The sequence below is a fragment of the Sinohyriopsis cumingii genome, chromosome 11 (genome assembly GCF_028554795.1).
Source record: "Sinohyriopsis cumingii isolate HCF-2022 chromosome 11, ASM2855479v2, whole genome shotgun sequence".
NCBI classification, from domain to species: domain Eukaryota; kingdom Metazoa; phylum Mollusca; class Bivalvia; order Unionida; family Unionidae; genus Sinohyriopsis; species Sinohyriopsis cumingii.
Window position 1 is genome coordinate 53,083,869 of NC_142971.1, and position 22,091 is coordinate 53,105,959.

Genomic DNA, 22,091 nt, shown 5'->3' on the forward strand with positions numbered 1-22,091 from the left:
ACCCCTTGTAATACCCTTAAGACCTTTTTACTCGGGATTTAGGCACACGAACTTAGCATGCTATACTTGAACCCCGCTACACTGGTAAACTTGCTGGTAGACCGATCAATATATAGAGGCAGATGTTAGAAAAATATTGTAGCTGTGGTCTGAGGTAATGAGTCGCAGTACGTCAGTTCTATAAGAAATAATACATAACGTAAATAACATATTTCTGCCTGTCTTCATCTCTCAAGCAATTAGAATTTACTTGTATTAAATACGAAATGGAGCATCCATGCGAGAATATCGTTTACATAGCTGAGTCGAGCATTTCCTACAATTATATAACAGTTATTATTTGAGAGATATAAATATTCATTCGGAACTATGTATACTATTTTTCATATTTACCAATCATGGGATCATGTATGTGGTACAGCAAGACACGAACATACTTGGTAATAGGCACTGTTATGTTGAAGTATGAGTTATTTCACTTATCTGTTAAGAAAGATTATATGCCTAATCAGATATCACGTCATCACAGGTTCGAATCACACTCGAGGAGGTCTGACAGAGCAGATCCTATATACAATTAACCCAACCATGGCAAGATATTGCATATGGTATTCAAGTACCCCACCATGGCAGAATAATGCAGACGATAATCAAATACCCCACCATGGCAATAATACTCATAATATACAAGTACCCTAATTTGGCAAGATAATGCACATGATAAACAAGTACCCCAACATTGCAAGATACTGCATAATATATACAGGTCCCCCCCCCCATGGCACGATAATGCATATGATATTCAAGCAGCCCATCATGGCAAGATAATGCATATGATATACAATTACCCTACCATGGCATGATACTGCATATGATATACAGGTACCCTACAAAGACAAGATAATGCATATTATATTCTTGTACCACACCATAGCAAGATAATGCATATGATATTCAAGTACCCCGCCATGGCAAGATAATGCATATGATATTCTTGTACCCCAACATAGCAAGATAATGCATATGATATTCTTGAACCCCACCATAGCAATAATGCATATGCTATTCTTGTACCCCACGATAGCAAGATAATGCATATGATATTCAAGTACCCCACCATGGCAAGATAATGCATATGATAAACAAGTACTCCGCATTGGCAAGATAATGCATATGATATTTAAGCACCCAATCATGTCAAGATAATGCAGATGATATACAAGAACTCAGCCATGGCAAGATAATGCATACGATAATCACGTACCCCACCATGGCAAGATAATAAATATGATATTCAAGTACCCCACCATAAGAAGATAATGCATATCATACAGAAGTACCCTGCCACGGCAAGATAATGCATATGATATACAAGTACCCCGCTATGGCAATATAATGCATATGATATTCAATTACCCCACCATTGCAAGATAATGCATATGATATTCAAGTACCCCATCCTGGCAAGATATTGCATATGATATACATGTACCCCACCACGGCAAGATAATGCATACGATATTCAAGTACCCCATCATGGCAAGATACTGGATATGATATACAAATACCCCGTCTAGGCAAGATAATGCATATGATAATCAAGTACCACAATATTTCAAAATAATGCATATGATATTCAAATACTCTACCATGGCAAGATAATGCGTCTGATATTCAAGTACCCCATCATGGCAAGATACTGCATATGATATACAAATACCCTGTCCAGGCAAAATAATGCCTATGATATTCAAGTACCGTGCCATAGCAAGAAAATGCGTCTGATATTCAATGGCTACATAATTCATAATTCATGTCAAGATAATGCATGCGATATACAATTACCCTACCATTGCAAGATAATGCAAATGATATTCAAGTACCACACCATGGCACGATAATGTACATGATATTCAAGTACTCCGCATTGGCAAGATAATGCATATGATATCCAAGTACACCACCATGGCAAGATAATGCAGATGATATACAAGTACCCTGCCATGGCACGATAATGCATACGATAATCACGTACCCAACCATGGCTAGATAATGGATTTGACATACAAGTACCCCACCATAACAAGATAATGCATATGATATAGAAGTACTCTGCCATGGCAAGATAATGTGTATGATATACAAGTACCCCACCATGGCAAGATAATGCGTATGATATTCAAGTACCCCATTATGGCAAGATACTGCATATGATATACAAATACCCTGTGCAGGCAAGATAATGAATATGATATTCAAATACCTCACCATTGCAAGATAATGCGTTTGATATTCAAGTACCCCATCGTGGCAAGAAATTGCATATGATATACATGTACCCCACCATAGCAAGTTAATGCGTCTGATATATAAGTATCACGCCATGGCAAGATAATGCATATGATTTGCATTAAGATAATGCATATGATATACAAGTATCCCGCCATGGCAAGATAATGCATATGACATTCAAATACCACATAATGCAAGATAATGTCTATCATATTCAAGTACCACACCGTGGCATGATACCACAAATGATATACAAGTTCCCCACCATGATAAGATAATGCATCCGATATTCAAGTACCCAACCATGGCAAAATAATGCATATGATATTCAAGTAACCCACCATGGCAAGATAATGCTTATGATATTCAAGTAACCCATCATGGCAAGATAATTTACATGATATTCAAGTACCACACCATGGCAAGATAATGCATATGATATTCAAGTACATCTCCATGGCAAGATAATTCATATGATATTCATGTACCCCAATATGGCAAGATAATGCATATGATATTCAAGTACCCCACCATGGCAAGATAATGCATTTGATATACACATGTACCCCACCATGGCAAGATAATGCATATGATATTCAAGTACAACACCATGGCAAGATAATGCATATGATATTCAAGTAGCACACCATGGCAAGATAATGCATATGATATTAAAGCACCCCACCATGGCAAGATAATGCATATGATATTCAAGTACCCCACCATGGCAAGATAATGCATAAGACTTTACCGGAAACCCAGGTCAAGACCTTTCTTCCACATATTTAAAAATATGGATATGGATGAATTAGAGAACCATTAAAATATAGTTACCTCAAGCAATACATGATTATTGCACGTGCTGGAGCTGGGGACTGAACTAAGTACTGACAGTTTATATTTAATCAACAGTAACAAGAAATGAACTAGCCCTCATTATTTGGTTTGCTTTTATTTTATAGTAAAGCTGAAAAAAGTAACACTTTTCAATTTCATACAGTGTTTTCAAACAAATGCACTCTAACTTGCACAATTACCAATGGATGTTTTCGAAGAAAACGATGTCGCGATCGTTATTCCTAGAAATTTCAACAATACCTTCTGGCACAAATTAAACTGATTTCTGTACAGTCAGTCCTTTGTTGTTTCTTTTTAAGCATTGCAGTCAGGTGTAAACATATGGTATGTAAAGGTACGTTACTTTAGATTATTTATGATTCAACAGCTAATGATAAACATAAAAACACACCTTTAAATCAGGCGACTTAAGAAGACATCCGGCATGGATAATCCCGATTTTTCCAGCTTGTTTGCAAAACACATTATAAATAGGGCATCACATCTTGCATTAATTTATAGCCATCAGTTAGTACCAAAGAAAGCTTTAGGCTTGCGTTCATTTCTGTTCATCAGTTTGCATGAAGAGAAGTGTTGGGTAAGTTACTAAATTTGCTTGAATTTCATTTTTATTTTCTAAATTTCATGTGATCCAGCAGATACTGTCCTTTTGCGTTATATTCATGATTGAATAATATACAGTTTATTTTGGGAATATAGTAAAATTTTCTTCAGGCAATTATTTCTATTTGAACTTTGCCAGGGGCGAGAAGAACATACATTTTGCCAAGAAAAGCAAACCTGACATGTAATCCGACGTTAGCAGAATTCATATAAGAATTCTATGCAGTGAGATAATGTTTTAAATTACTCATATAGTCTCGTACTAATGCATATATATATATATATATATATATATATATATATATATATATATATATATATATATATATATATATATATATATATGTGAATCAACAACGACAGATTTTTCCTATTTAATTTTTATAGGCTGATGTGTCCCAGTAAATTTCATATAGGCTGATGTGTTTCAGTATATTTGATTTAGGATGATGTGTCCCAGTGCATTTCATATAGGCTGAGGTGCCCCAGTACATTTCGTATAGACTGATGCGACCCAGTACATTTCATGTAGGCTGATATGACCCATTATATTTCATATAGGCTGATGTGTCCCTGGACATTATATATAGACTGATTTTTTCCCAGTTAGTTTTCTGGTGGCGGATGTTTCTAATTTAATTGTATACAGGATTTTGTGTCTCATTATAATTTTATATAGTCTGATTTATTCCATTTCATTTTATGTAGCGTGATGTTTCCTATTTACATGAGCGAATCAGAGCAAAATCAAGGGACAAAATCTTATCAGATGCACAAGCCAGTAAAAGAATAAGAATACGTTAAAATAGTTGCTTGTCTGATGCACTTATTAAAGTTGCATATAAATCTTGTAGTTGACAGTGAGATCAAGTTTAATGCTTTAAACTGTTCCCCTAACACTCCCCAAAGAGAAAATAATAATACAGAAAAGAGAGTGTAACATTTGTAATCGTATAGGTATCCAATTATGGTGTATATCTGAAGATTAAAATACTCTAAAGGGAGCAATAAGACACAATGATAAAAAAAGAAAATGGAGACAAAATAACTTCTTAATTATTAACCTCTTCAAACAAGTGCACTGATTTTCGAATAAACAAACGTGCAAATCGATATTCTTGTGAATAAGAAACTTTTTCCATAAAACCTTTATAGCTAAAAAGAATACCAATAAGATATGATCATGATTTCAACAATTCTCGAGTTTAATTTGTGGGAAGATTATGCTGAAAATCACGTACCAGTTGTAATTACTTCCGATTCACTGTATGTTTACTTCCAATTAAATGTATGCTTATTACTTCCAATTTACTGTATGCTTATTACTTCCAATTCACTGTATGCTAATTACCAATTCACTGTATGCTTCATAACATTTATCATTTCTTAGATAGCACAAAGGGTTTCCTCTGTTCTTGGCAGAAACATCATTAAATGGCCTTATTCAAGACGGTGACCGTTCTTTCGGGCCTTATGATCCTTGTGGCTATAATTACCATCCCATCAGTTGAGGGAAATCCAATAACAGACTGCTGGGAAACATGGAGTCGGTGTTCCAGATGGAGTTCCCCCGCCACCGGAATACTCTGGCAATCCTGTGAGGACAGATGTAAATGTAAAGGTTACGCCACCGGTACCTGTAGGGAAGTTCCTTCAAGGTGTCCCCTCACAAACAAGGCTTGGCAGTGTCAGTGTTCTGGAAGACTATCTGGACCAAAACCTGACAAATGTTGATCTTGAATGATATAATTATATGTTGCTTCATTGTTTATGAAGGACAGAAAGTGATTGACTGAATATAAATACCAAAATAAAAAAGAGCAATTGTTTAAAAAGTTGGCGCTGCATAAAGAGACGTCTGACCTTAAAATCACATTGACTGAAACAGAATCGATGAGGCACATTGTTATTTGTTCGGATGCTTTTGCTTCAACATGAAAAAATGAACATAGATAACTCGTATCCTTTCCAGCTAACGTAGCTCTTAAAGTTTGATCTGGATTAACCTTTCATGGCTAAGTTTATTGTTTTGCATCGTTTGTATTAAAATAACAAGAGCTGAATTTTAATTTCCATGAGCTTTCATATTTTTTTATAAAATTACAACCAGTGCATATCGCATAACATTAAATGTTTACTATTTAATTATTTAAATCAGTTGTATGAGAAGAGTGTCATAGACTGCTGAAACAAATAAACATTAAATGCTTCAGAGGCAAATAAAACAAGTTTTAATAAATTATGAACTTGCTGTCATCATCGTATTGTACATTTCGTGAACTTTGCAAAATTTCTGTCTTTACTGAGTAGAAAGGTTTCATGAAATTTACACACTTTCGGTCATCACTGTATATAATGGTTTCATAAAATTTACGAACGTCCTTCATCACTGTTTACAAGGTTTTATGAAATCCGCAATCTTTCTGCCATCATTGTATAGAAAGTTATCATGAAATTGACGAGCTTTCTATCATCACCTTATGGAATGTTTTGATGAAATATCTTTTTTAATTTCATCACATTATCATTTACAATATCCAAAGAATGTCTTCAGAAATAAAATGGTCACATGTTCAGTATAATTTGAGATAACGTTTCGCAGAAATTCCCAAGAGTCATTGTACGGAGTCTTTGTACGACAAGCCATGACAAATATTTAATTAATTATAAATGGTGCAAAATCCATTTAGTGTTTGAGTGTAGACTGAGAAACTATTTCCGTTGTCTTTTTGCCAAATGGAAATGTACCTCAGAGGTTAACGTGCCTGACTCAACATCAGGATGTTCTCTCCACGGTAGGTCGGCCAGACTGTACTAATGCTAATCTTTATTGATCGGCTATAACATAATTGGTCTGTGCTGCCAACATATTTGCAGGTTATTTTATAATAACTTCACATACACATATTCAGTTATACTAATACAAGTAATGACACTTATATAACTTTATCGCTGAAGTAAAAATCTCCTTTACCAAGGTTGTGATTTAATCAAGCTATTTAGCACGTTTAGAAAACAAAATGTGGCGATCTGGTGATAATAATTACTGCCGCATTCCATGAATTTTAGTTTTTATTTGTATGTGAATATTTTTGTTCCTAACTAGAATAATGATACAATTTACAGGGAAAGGAAGAAATCTTAATGTCAATACATACGTAAAGAAAAGTAAAGGATAAGATAATCCAACATAATTCGTAATGTTACAATCTAATTAGTTTAGAAGATTGGGATATAAACATTGTTTACAAATAAACGATACAAACTTTCGAGTCTTTATCAAAGTTTAGGTCATGGACATGAAATTTGGTCCCACTGTTCTCTCCCCTAAGTCTTGAACTAAAACCGCAGTTCTCTCCACTATGTCCTTGAACTAAATTGTGTTCAACAAATTATATTTCGGCACCTAATTCAATATCATGAAGCCACACGCCAGTGACAGTTTTGGTTTGACAGATGTTAAATTAGGTCTAATTATATACTTATATATCTACTTTAGTGGCATCTCTTGTTAATTATGGCATATCTCTGATTTATTTAGCAGCAGGATTTGTAATCATAGAACTAGGAAGCCTTACAAAGACTGATATAATCAGAAAATACCGACTGAAGGAGGAAATGGGTCTAAAATCCACTCATATATTATTCATTATTGTCATATTTACGTGACTTTCTATCCAACACAACGTTTTTTGTGATCACTATCCAACACCCCACATTTACTATCCAAAACATCGTTTGGAGTCCTCTACTTTCAGTCTTGTACTATACATAGACCCCACATTTCATATCCAACATACCACATTTACTATCCATTTACTATCCGCCGTTACTAGTCAACATGGCGTTTGGAGTACCCGACACATTCTGACCACACAGGGTTGGATGTAAAAGAATGAATACAACATAAAATGTTAATCCCTTATAAACAAACATAACATTACTATCATCCCCTTATTAACAAATTTAACCCTATAACTGCCACAGCATGAAATGTTAAACAAAACCCAACACATTATATAGCCATTATAATTGCTATAACCCATCCGGCGAAATGCAAGGCGGGATAAAATATTCCACTTTTGTCCCATAGAGTCAAATAAAGATAAATTCCATTTATGTGCAATGTATTCTCTCTATTTTTAAATTTCCATATGGTTTAATATTAGCGTTAGAAGTGATACCGTTCCAGGTAACATAGTATTAATAAGTCAAAAGGGTTGTGTCATGTTAAATTCCTGTTAGCCCTCTTCTTGTCCCATCCCAACAGATCACCCTGGCACTTTTTTCATGAATAGAATGGCCTCGACGACACGTTTCCGTACGAATACACATTCCATATACTGCCTCTATATTTTATTAATATGGATAATAACATAAATTTGCATGCACAAGAAATATATAAACTGTATTAATTTGGATTATGCGCATAACACTTCGTTTTAAAGAATTCTTAGTTTTTTCTGATTACTTGTTTAATTATGGGACGTCGCTGCTGGGAATATATTCTTCAGCCCGAAATAACTAGCCAGTTACTAGGAGCAACGTGGTACTGGAGACGTCGACACATTCTTTTTGGGGTCGGTTCCTGCAGAATCACTCATTGTTATTATTATTAATATTATTACAACTATTTAGGTGCAGATCACTAAGTCAGCCAAGTCAAAAGATTTCAGTATGAACAGAAAAATATTTAATTTGGAAGCTACACTGAACTGAGGAAATTTCACACACTCAGCAAATATCGATACCTGTTATGATATACATAACTAAATTTTTCAGATACTTAAATTCTCTGCTTATTGTTATATAAATACTTGTATACTATTAATTTTATCTGTAAGTGCGATTTTATTGATACATTCTGTTAACAAAACTCATGTAAATTATATCAGACTTATATTCTTAACAGAGAATGTGACCTAGTGGTATAGGAGTGCGGACAATCTTTCGATCGACTTTAGAAACTTATCTCAGGTTTAAATCTCGCGACTGACATACTGTCAGCGTTTACACACACACAAAAATAATATTATGCGGATGTGTGTGCCAGCGATGCACTGAAATAGATAAAATATCATTGAGTGAGTGATTGTAAAACTTAACCTAAGTGTTCATGCCTGGGCCCCCTTCCGAACAAAAATAAGGGTGTTCATTGTATAGCACCCGTGCTCACTTGGGTGTGTGTGTGCTTGATTAAAATTTAATGAACTAAAATTCAGCCTGGACAGCCCTCTCAATCTCTAAAATTTCGTTTAGCACTTCGCAATTCACACATAAACGAATTATTTTTAACAATTAATCACGAAATTCATTCAAAAGATATTCAACCTTTATCAACTTGGTCGCTTTCATTCCTTTTAGTTTTTTTCATAAAAGGCTTTAATTAATAAAAATGCATTGTCACAAATAAAATTGACACGCTTCCAAGGCTCCGATTGTGCAATGGGACCTTGATGAGGGGGGGGGGGCCTCAAGGTCGGTGCCACTATTTGGTAGGTCTCCCCTTTCATGGATATTACCAATCTTAAAAACAAGCCTCAGTCTGGCCTTTGGATGATTAATGAGTCAATGTTTCTTGGCTAAAAAAATGTATTTTCTTTAGCCCCCGTTTTACAAATGGAACCTTGATGTGGTCCGTCCCCCCGCCCCATTCCTTGCCACTTTTGTTTGGGATGTGAGTCGCCCCCTTCTGTTGCTAATTAACTTGAAACGTCCGTTATATCTAACATATGTATAATTATTCCTTCTTTGTTTTGAAATAAACCAGTTCTTGTCAGTAAAAAAGGTGAGAATAAGTGCAAAGCATTATACATTCTAGATCCACTTCGTAATGTAAATATATGGCATTTTAGAGATCACCTATCACCTTTAGATGAATGTCAAGTAATTAATCAGTCAACTGAAGTTAACAACAAATGACGAAGGTGATGTGTCACTTACAAAACTTATTTTCTGTTTTATTTCTTAGGATCTTTTGCTTTTCAAGGTTTATTTATTATTCATGTTATGATTCACCGTATCCTATCTACCTTACTTTGTGTACTTCTGTCTTTTCAAATCATGCACAGATTTGGAGAATAAAATTTTACAATCTAACTTATATTGTAATAATGATAAAGTACTGAACCTGAATCAGCAAAAGGATATAAGAAGACATTCAAATATTCAAAAAGAGTACTGTTAAATGGGAAGTTGATACGTGCCTCCCAATTACTGTTCCTGATCCCGATACCCCTTGTAATACCCTTAAGACCTTTTTACTCGGGATTTAGGCACACGAACTTAGCATGCTATACTTGAACCCCGCTACACTGGTAAACTTGCTGGTAGACCGATCAATATATAGAGGCAGATGTTAGAAAAATATTGTAGCTGTGGTCTGAGGTAATGAGTCGCAGTACGTCAGTTCTATAAGAAATAATACATAACGTAAATAACATATTTCTGCCTGTCTTCATCTCTCAAGCAATTAGAATTTACTTGTATTAAATACGAAATGGAGCATCCATGCGAGAATATCGTTTACATAGCTGAGTCGAGCATTTCCTACAATTATATAACAGTTATTATTTGAGAGATATAAATATTCATTCGGAACTATGTATACTATTTTTCATATTTACCAATCATGGGATCATGTATGTGGTACAGCAAGACACGAACATACTTGGTAATAGGCACTGTTATGTTGAAGTATGAGTTATTTCACTTATCTGTTAAGAAAGATTATATGCCTAATCAGATATCACGTCATCACAGGTTCGAATCACACTCGAGGAGGTCTGACAGAGCAGATCCTATATACAATTAACCCAACCATGGCAAGATATTGCATATGGTATTCAAGTACCCCACCATGGCAGAATAATGCAGACGATAATCAAATACCCCACCATGGCAATAATACTCATAATATACAAGTACCCTAATTTGGCAAGATAATGCACATGATAAACAAGTACCCCAACATTGCAAGATACTGCATAATATATACAGGTCCCCCCCCCCCATGGCACGATAATGCATATGATATTCAAGCAGCCCATCATGGCAAGATAATGCATATGATATACAATTACCCTACCATGGCATGATACTGCATATGATATACAGGTACCCTACAAAGACAAGATAATGCATATTATATTCTTGTACCACACCATAGCAAGATAATGCATATGATATTCAAGTACCCCGCCATGGCAAGATAATGCATATGATATTCTTGTACCCCAACATAGCAAGATAATGCATATGATATTCTTGAACCCCACCATAGCAATAATGCATATGCTATTCTTGTACCCCACGATAGCAAGATAATGCATATGATATTCAAGTACCCCACCATGGCAAGATAATGCATATGATAAACAAGTACTCCGCATTGGCAAGATAATGCATATGATATTTAAGCACCCAATCATGTCAAGATAATGCAGATGATATACAAGAACTCAGCCATGGCAAGATAATGCATACGATAATCACGTACCCCACCATGGCAAGATAATAAATATGATATTCAAGTACCCCACCATAAGAAGATAATGCATATCATACAGAAGTACCCTGCCACGGCAAGATAATGCATATGATATACAAGTACCCCGCTATGGCAATATAATGCATATGATATTCAATTACCCCACCATTGCAAGATAATGCATATGATATTCAAGTACCCCATCCTGGCAAGATATTGCATATGATATACATGTACCCCACCACGGCAAGATAATGCATACGATATTCAAGTACCCCATCATGGCAAGATACTGGATATGATATACAAATACCCCGTCTAGGCAAGATAATGCATATGATAATCAAGTACCACAATATTTCAAAATAATGCATATGATATTCAAATACTCTACCATGGCAAGATAATGCGTCTGATATTCAAGTACCCCATCATGGCAAGATACTGCATATGATATACAAATACCCTGTCCAGGCAAAATAATGCCTATGATATTCAAGTACCGTGCCATAGCAAGAAAATGCGTCTGATATTCAATGGCTACATAATTCATAATTCATGTCAAGATAATGCATGCGATATACAATTACCCTACCATTGCAAGATAATGCAAATGATATTCAAGTACCACACCATGGCACGATAATGTACATGATATTCAAGTACTCCGCATTGGCAAGATAATGCATATGATATCCAAGTACACCACCATGGCAAGATAATGCAGATGATATACAAGTACCCTGCCATGGCACGATAATGCATACGATAATCACGTACCCAACCATGGCTAGATAATGGATTTGACATACAAGTACCCCACCATAACAAGATAATGCATATGATATAGAAGTACTCTGCCATGGCAAGATAATGTGTATGATATACAAGTACCCCACCATGGCAAGATAATGCGTATGATATTCAAGTACCCCATTATGGCAAGATACTGCATATGATATACAAATACCCTGTGCAGGCAAGATAATGAATATGATATTCAATTACCTCACCATTGCAAGATAATGCGTTTGATATTCAAGTACCCCATCGTGGCAAGAAATTGCATATGATATACATGTACCCCACCATAGCAAGTTAATGCGTCTGATATATAAGTATCACGCCATGGCAAGATAATGCATATGATTTGCATTAAGATAATGCATATGATATACAAGTATCCCGCCATGGCAAGATAATGCATATGACATTCAAATACCACATAATGCAAGATAATGTCTATCATATTCAAGTACCACACCGTGGCATGATACCACAAATGATATACAAGTTCCCCACCATGATAAGATAATGCATCCGATATTCAAGTACCCAACCATGGCAAAATAATGCATATGATATTCAAGTAACCCACCATGGCAAGATAATGCTTATGATATTCAAGTAACCCATCATGGCAAGATAATTTACATGATATTCAAGTACCACACCATGGCAAGATAATGCATATGATATTCAAGTACATCTCCATGGCAAGATAATTCATATGATATTCATGTACCCCAATATGGCAAGATAATGCATATGATATTCAAGTACCCCACCATGGCAAGATAATGCATTTGATATACACATGTACCCCACCATGGCAAGATAATGCATATGATATTCAAGTACAACACCATGGCAAGATAATGCATATGATATTCAAGTAGCACACCATGGCAAGATAATGCATATGATATTAAAGCACCCCACCATGGCAAGATAATGCATATGATATTCAAGTACCCCACCATGGCAAGATAATGCATAAGACTTTACCGGAAACCCAGGTCAAGACCTTTCTTCCACATATTTAAAAATATGGATATGGATGAATTAGAGAACCATTAAAATATAGTTACCTCAAGCAATACATGATTATTGCACGTGCTGGAGCTGGGGACTGAACTAAGTACTGACAGTTTATATTTAATCAACAGTAACAAGAAATGAACTAGCCCTCATTATTTGGTTTGCTTTTATTTTATAGTAAAGCTGAAAAAAGTAACACTTTTCAATTTCATACAGTGTTTTCAAACAAATGCACTCTAACTTGCACAATTACCAATGGATGTTTTCGAAGAAAACGATGTCGCGATCGTTATTCCTAGAAATTTCAACAATACCTTCTGGCACAAATTAAACTGATTTCTGTACAGTCAGTCCTTTGTTGTTTCTTTTTAAGCATTGCAGTCAGGTGTAAACATATGGTATGTAAAGGTACGTTACTTTAGATTATTTATGATTCAACAGCTAATGATAAACATAAAAACACACCTTTAAATCAGGCGACTTAAGAAGACATCCGGCATGGATAATCCCGATTTTTCCAGCTTGTTTGCAAAACACATTATAAATAGGGCATCACATCTTGCATTAATTTATAGCCATCAGTTAGTACCAAAGAAAGCTTTAGGCTTGCGTTCATTTCTGTTCATCAGTTTGCATGAAGAGAAGTGTTGGGTAAGTTACTAAATTTGCTTGAATTTCATTTTTATTTTCTAAATTTCATGTGATCCAGCAGATACTGTCCTTTTGCGTTATATTCATGATTGAATAATATACAGTTTATTTTGGGAATATAGTAAAATTTTCTTCAGGCAATTATTTCTATTTGAACTTTGCCAGGGGCGAGAAGAACATACATTTTGCCAAGAAAAGCAAACCTGACATGTAATCCGACGTTAGCAGAATTCATATAAGAATTCTATGCAGTGAGATAATGTTTTAAATTACTCATATAGTCTCGTACTAATGCATATTATATATATATATATATATATATATATATATATATATATATATATATATATATATATATATATATATATATATATATATGTGAATCAACAACGACAGATTTTTCCTATTTAATTTTTATAGGCTGATGTGTCCCAGTAAATTTCATATAGGCTGATGTGTTTCAGTATATTTGATTTAGGATGATGTGTCCCAGTGCATTTCATATAGGCTGAGGTGCCCCAGTACATTTCGTATAGACTGATGCGACCCAGTACATTTCATGTAGGCTGATATGACCCATTATATTTCATATAGGCTGATGTGTCCCTGGACATTATATATAGACTGATTTTTTCCCAGTTAGTTTTCTGGTGGCGGATGTTTCTAATTTAGTTGTATACAGGATTTTGTGTCTCATTATAATTTTATATAGTCTGATTTATTCCATTTCATTTTATGTAGCGTGATGTTTCCTATTTACATGAGCGAATCAGAGCAAAATCAAGGGACAAAATCTTATCAGATGCACAAGCCAGTAAAAGAATAAGAATACGTTAAAATAGTTGCTTGTCTGATGCACTTATTAAAGTTGCATATAAATCTTGTAGTTGACAGTGAGATCAAGTTTAATGCTTTAAACTGTTCCCCTAACACTCCCCAAAGAGAAAATAATAATACAGAAAAGAGAGTGTAACATTTGTAATCGTATAGGTATCCAATTATGGTGTATATCTGAAGATTAAAATACTCTAAAGGGAGCAATAAGACACAATGATAAAAAAAGAAAATGGAGACAAAATAACTTCTTAATTATTAACCTCTTCAAACAAGTGCACTGATTTTCGAATAAACAAACGTGCAAATCGATATTCTTGTGAATAAGAAACTTTTTCCATAAAACCTTTATAGCTAAAAAGAATACCAATAAGATATGATCATGATTTCAACAATTCTCGAGTTTAATTTGTGGGAAGATTATGCTGAAAATCACGTACCAGTTGTAATTACTTCCGATTCACTGTATGTTTACTTCCAATTAAATGTATGCTTATTACTTCCAATTTACTGTATGCTTATTACTTCCAATTCACTGTATGCTAATTACCAATTCACTGTATGCTTCATAACATTTATCATTTCTTAGATAGCACAAAGGGTTTCCTCTGTTCTTGGCAGAAACATCATTAAATGGCCTTATTCAAGACGGTGACCGTTCTTTCGGGCCTTATGATCCTTGTGGCTATAATTACCATCCCATCAGTTGAGGGAAATCCAATAACAGACTGCTGGGAGACATGGAGTCGGTGTTCCAGATGGAGTTCCCCCGCCACCGGAATACTCTGGCAATCCTGTGAGGACAGATGTAAATGTAAAGGTTACGCCACCGGTACCTGTAGGGAAGTTCCTTCAAGGTGTCCCCTCACAAACAAGGCTTGGCAGTGTCAGTGTTCTGGAAGACTATCTGGACCAAAACCTAAAAAATGTTGATATTGAATGATATAATTATATGTTGCTTCATTGTTTAAGAAGGACAGAAAGTGCCTGACAGAATATAAATGCCAAAATAAAAAGAGCAACAGTTTAAAAATTTGGCGCTGCATAAAGAGACGTCTGACCTTAAAATCACACTGAATGAAACATAATCGATGAAGAGATGAATTTTAATTTCCAGAAGCTTTCATATTTTTATACAAAATTACAATGAGTGGATATCACATAGCATTAAAGGTTTAATATTTAATTATTTAAATCAGTTGTATGAGAAGAGTGCCGTAGAATGCTGAAATAAATAAACATTAAACGCTTCAGAGGCAAATAAAACAAGTTTTAATAAACTACGAACTTGCTGTCATCATTGTATTGTATATTTCATGAACTTTGCAAAATTTCTGTATTTGCTGAATTGAAAGGTTTCATGAAATTTACACACTTTCTGTCACCACTGCATAGAATGGTTTCGTGAAATTTACGAACTTCCTTCATCATTGTTTAGAAATATTTTATGATCTCGGCAATCTTTCTGTCATCATTGTATAGAATGTTCTCATGAAATTTACGAACTTTCTATCATCACCTTATGGAATGTTTTGATGAAATATCTATTTAAATTTCATCAAATTATCATTTGCAATATCTAAAGAATGTCTTCAGACATAAAATGGTCACATGTTCTGTATAGTTTGAGATAACGTTTCGCAGAAATTCCCAAGAGTCATTGTGCGATAAGCCATGACAAATATTTAATTAATAATAAATGGTGAAAAATCCATTTAGTATTGAGTGTAGACTGAGAAACTCTTTCAGTTGTCTTTTTGCCAAGTGGAAATGTACCTCAGAGGTTAAAGTGCCTGACTCAACATCAGGATGTTCTCTCCACGGTAGGTCGGCCAGACTGTACTAATGCTAATCTTTATTGATCGGCTATACCATAATTGGTCTCTGCTTCCAACATATTTGTAGGTTATTTTATAATAACATCACACACACATATTCACTTATACTAATACAAGTAATGACACTTACATAACTGAGTGAATCGGACATTAGCAACTTTAACGTTGAAGTAAAAATCTCTTTTACCAAGGACGTGACTTAATCAGGCAATTTAACATGTTTAAAGGCAAAACGTGGCGATCTGGTGATAATATTGACTGCCGCATTTCATGCATGTTAGTTATATTTGTATGTGAATATCTTTGTACCTAATTCGAATAATGATACAATTTACAAGGAAAAGAATAAATCCTAAGGACAATATATACGTCAAGAAAAGTAAAGGATAAGATAATCCAAAATACTTCGTAATTTTACAAGCTAATTAGTTTAAAACATTGGGATATAAACATTGTTTACAAATAAACGATACAAACGTTCAAATCTTTATCAAAGTTTAGGTCATGGACATGAGATTTAGCCGCACAGTTATCTCCCCTATCTCCTTGAACAAAAACCACAGTTCTCTCCACTATGTCCTTGAACTAAATTGTGTTCAACACATTATATTTCGGCACCTAATTCAATATCATGAAGCCACACGCCAGTGACAGGTTTGGTTTGACAGAAGTTAAATGAGGTCTAATTATATTACTTATATATCTACCTTAGTGGCATCTCTTGTTAATTATGGCATACCTCTGATTTATTTAGCAGCAGGATTTGTAATCATAGAAAAAAGAAAACTTACAAAGACTGATGTAAACAGGAAATATTGATTGAGTGAGAGAATGGGTCTAAAATCCAGTCATATATATTATTCATTATTCTCATATTTACGTGACTTTCTATCCAACACAACGTCTTGTGTGATCACTATCCAACACCACACATTTACCATCCATTAACCCCACATTTTATATCCAACATACCACATTTACTATCCACCGGTACTGGTCAACATAGCGTTTGGAGTACCCGACGCATTCTGACCACACAGGGTTGGATAAAATAGAATGAATAAAACATAAAATGTTATTCCCTTGTAAACAGAAATAACATTAATATCATCCCCTTATTAACAAATTTAACCCTATAATTGCCACAGCATGAACTTTTAAACAAACCCAGCACGTTATACAGCCATTATAATTGATATAACCCAACCAGCGAAATGCAAGGCGGGATAAAATATTTCACCTTTGTCCCAAAGAGTCAAATAAAGATAAATTCCATTTATGTGCAATGTATTATCTCTATTTTTAAATTTCCATATGGTTTAATATTAGCTAAAGTAAATTCCAGTTAGACGTGATACCGTTCCATGTAACACAGTATTAATGAGTCAAAAGGGTTGTGTCATGCTAAATTCCCTTTAGCCTCTTCTTGTCCCGTCCCATCATATAACGCTGGCACTTTTTTCATGAATAGAATGGCCTCGATGACACGTTTCTATACGAATACACATTCCACATACTGCCTCTATATTTTGTTAATATGGATAGTAAAATAAATTTGCATGCACAAGAAATATATAAACTGCATTAATTTAAATTATTCGCATAACACATCGTTTTAAAGAATTCTTAGTTTTCTCTGATTACTTGTTTAATTATGGGAAGTCGGTGCTGGGAATATATTCTTCAGCCCGAAATAATTAGCCAATTACTAGGAGCAACGTCACGGAGTGAAGTCTTAGTGAGTTTCTATGATGTCATGATTTACTTTTGGTGAATTCAGGTCAGAGACGCATGAATGTCCCTGTCGTTCCATAGTTCTATTTAAATATATGTGTACATTGATCGTGTGACTCCAGGTGCAGTATTTAAGATTGGAGACTGGTAAATTATCCAATGAATACAATGATACGGGACTGTTCCATCGTCGGTTTGCACCGTTTGTCGTTGCCATTGTGGTAAATGTGACGCTGTTTTACATGCGAAATGTGACTTTAAACCATGACTTGACTGGCCTAAGGTGGCATGCTAAAAATAATTCCTTGTATTAGGGGAATTTGTATAACCATGCAGATGTACAATTGCTAGAGGACTGGGAAGTTGTGAAACCTGTGGTCTTGTATTAGTGAGAGTAAATTATTATAGAATGGACAAGTTGGACCTTTTAGTTTACAACAGCAGTTGTATAGAAGCTTTGGGAATCAAGGGGAAACTTATGACTTCTAGCGGAATCGCGCCAGGGTTTGAATTCGTTCGGTCAAGTAAAACCCCTGGATTGTTTATATATATATATATATATATATATATATATATATATATATATATATATATATATATATATATATATATATATATATAATCGAAAACCGCCACGCCATGAACATTTAAACAAAACTAACACATCCTGCAGCCCTTATAATTAAAAAGATAAATAATTTTTTCTACAAAGCCTACGAAAATTACAAAATAATTGCCGACGCTTAACAGTCATGAAGCATCAACTCTGGATTTTGTGTCCTTTTTATGCCATATATATATGTTGTCTGTGTTCATCAATATTAATGACTTCATCGTGTATTTGCTGTTGTGTTAGAGTGTGTTTTTTGTATCTACTTGCTTCACAAAAGAGAACAGAAGCCCTTTTCACAGTCATTTTGTACACTTACACTACAACCCTCTTTTGTTTGACGCCATCACGTTATACTCGCCAGTCGACCCGTTTATGGTACGATGGGCCCTAATTGATTGCATTATATAACGACACGTTGGCGCTGATATGACATTGTGCGCTTGACTTAACAACCTGGGACTACCTTCATCTTTACGCGTAAGCAAAATTAGAAACGTTGTTTCAAAGGTAGAGCAAGAAGCAAATTTCCAGTTATTGCTATTTCATCCTTTCCTTCACATCATTTTGGAAACTCGACAGTTAATTGGTAAACTTAATTCAAATTCCTCCTAAATCGTAAACCTTGAGGTCTTATTAACTACTGCATATTGCGTTATTCAACGCCCAAGCAGTACGATTACCGTGATGACGCTCAGAAATAGTTAACTCTATCAACAGTTATAATATTTACGTTTTTTTGTTCCTAACAGATACATGGCTATAAACATCAGGCGATGAAACGAAGAGTGTTAATTTAACTGTTAAGACTCTTTGGTCACAAACTAAATAACAGAAAGAAGCGAAAACAATGTTTTTTAAAACTTTACAAAAAATTTAATTATCAATGTTATAAATGACAATGTGAGAGGAATTTACAAAATTAAGAAATAAATTCAAAATAATTCCAACAAAATTCAGTGATAGTCCAAAATAATGAAAAGCTCAGTAGAAATTACCAAACCGGAAATGTACTAGTCCGCCAAGAATCGTGACGTAGTTAAGATGGCGTTGTCTGGAACTCCTTTCAATATCTCTTCATTGCATATTCATGTGACCTAGAACGACCAAGGGGAAATTACTTAATTCTTATAGAACCGTCTAAACGCCATCAGCCAATGCGAAATTAATCCAGAGTCGTCATCAAGTCTTATTATTAATATTTTATTATTAATTGTCAGCACGTACGTAAGCATCTATTTATAGATCCGATGTAATTACATGCTCTTAACATTCCTAAGCATACCCTAGTACAATTTACAGCCATGAATACAATTTACAAAAATTAAAAACAATTATGTATCATTTACAAATAATACAGATATGCACAGAATCAACATCCGCTGGTTACTCCATAACGTTGTTCGCACGCCCTCCCTGCGAGCTGTAATTGTTGTCTTCGCAAAAACAATCCAAACTTCGCCATCATAATAATTACACTACAAGTTTCAATTTCGAACACACATCGTTTCAACTGGTCCAACCTTGACTCATAATGGAGAGACGGTCAGTCCATTTTTTACGTTTCTGCCGTCCTCCTCCTTGTTGAAAATACAAAACGGGCTGAATCTTTTTGGAGCAGTTTCCTAATATCCTGGAGTATAGAAATTGGAAGGGTGGGAACTTCAGTATTTTCAGATATTTCAACTTTCAGTTTGATTGTCCAAGAAACCATTACACATAAAGCATCCTACATTGTATTCACATTTTCAACATCAAACAGTCAGTTTGTCAACCTGCCCATTAACATGGTCACATTTTAGAACTGATTCTTCACTGGCCTGATGATAATATTCTAAAGTCTTCATTGGTGGCGTATGTACTTGCATAAGATCTCCACTGCGTCATATGCCATCTACGTATAAGTCCCTAACCCTCCATCTACATTTGCTACAAAGAGAAACCTCCGTATGATAAATAGAACCCAACTAAAGCGCGACATCCAAGCAACACTTACAACTCCGTTACCTCCTATAGCAGCAAAATTTGACAAGTGTTTGCGTATGCTGTTTGACCAAACATGCCACATCAATTCAAACGTGTTATCCGTGGTATAGTAGTATTATGGACCAGCTTCTCACTGTTATAAAGATTAGCTGTAAAGCTACGAGGTTTAGACTTTCTAACATTCTCACTGTTCATGAACAGGTATGTGATGGTGCTAAGAATAATGCATCAATCAAAATCAACCTACTAAAGTGCTATAACCAATGAAAGTTGCAACTGCGAAGATCCATTCGAGATTACAACAAGCTAATGTCAAGGAATTAGTTGAAGTCAAGGATATCATCCATGAGATCTGAAATCATGATTTACACCACTTCCAACGACCTTTTCTCAGGTCGATCTTCCGGATCTGTTTGAAAATTTCTTCCTAGACCAACTTCAATCTACTATAGATACATCTGACTAAAAACAATTTCAATTGTCACACCGCCACCACAAAGTGGTAATGGATGGATTATAGTCCTCGCCCTTATTGACTTGTCTGCAGAGTTTGACACAATGGACCATGATATTTTAGTTCACCTTTTCCAGCGTTAATTTGGTATTTGCGATAAAGCCTTACTACGGTTCAGGTCCTGCTAAGTGAACATAATACAAATAATGTATGTAAATGGAAAATAATCCAGCCGAGTTGATCTCTGTTTTAGTCTTTCGAAGTACTCTGTCCTCGGCCAAGATCTCATCATTCGATATTCAAATTCGCTCTCAAATGGCATAAATCGACATCTAGTTCCCTACCAATTGCTGATTACATTTGAATATACTAATCTAGCTACCCAGCGGAAGTTGAGGCTACCGTCCAAGGCTTAAAGACGTGCAGAAGAATGATGATAAAACTGAAGCCTCAAAAAATAAGTATCAGCAATGGAACATTAACATTTACAGTCAGTAATAAACCTTGCGATACTATGCTCTCGTTACACGAATGTAATTAAAAAGCAGGGCTGCATCTCCAGAGCTGACACGCGTCACCTCCATTCGCAATTTATTTCGGTTGATGCCACTAAAACACTTGTATATTCCTTCGTACCTTCAAGACTGGACTATGTTAATTCTTTGCTGTCTTGTTGATTTTACAAAACAGAATCTTCAAGAAGTTCAAACCACTGTTGCTCGGATCATCCTCAGAGTAATATAATCTATGTTGGGGTTTGCAGCGAGACAAGGAAATCCCAGTCAAGGAGTTACATTATTTGTCTCTCCTCCGGGCTTGCCGAGGGGGGAAGACATATAATGTAACCCCACGATTGGGATTTCCTTGTCTTGGTGTAAACCCCAAACGTATATTATTTTTGTCGCCCAATAATTTCCTTTA

At 35.0% G+C, this 22,091-nt stretch overlaps 3 long non-coding RNA genes across 3 annotated transcripts in view; 2 read left to right on the plus strand and 1 right to left on the minus strand.

Annotated features, from left to right (window-relative positions):
* The first annotated feature begins 3,303 nt into the window (after positions 1-3,303).
* On the plus strand, positions 3,304-6,009 carry LOC149788463 (uncharacterized). The gene is made up of 2 exons (XR_016424149.1): positions 3,304-3,727; positions 5,144-6,009. It is a non-coding gene; the product is annotated as an uncharacterized LOC149788463 (long non-coding RNA).
* A 7,281-nt stretch (positions 6,010-13,290) lies between these two features.
* LOC149788464 (uncharacterized) lies at positions 13,291-15,828 on the plus strand. Its single transcript, XR_016424150.1, has 2 exons — positions 13,291-13,714; positions 15,138-15,828. It is a non-coding gene; the product is annotated as an uncharacterized LOC149788464 (long non-coding RNA).
* Positions 15,829-19,532: 3,704 nt separating this feature from the next.
* LOC149788465 (uncharacterized) overlaps positions 19,533-22,091 on the minus strand; it is a 14,532-nt gene continuing 11,973 nt past the window's right edge. The window contains exon 3 of the long non-coding RNA XR_016424151.1: positions 19,533-19,827. This is a non-coding gene — a long non-coding RNA (uncharacterized LOC149788465). The remainder of the gene's footprint in view (positions 19,828-22,091) is intronic.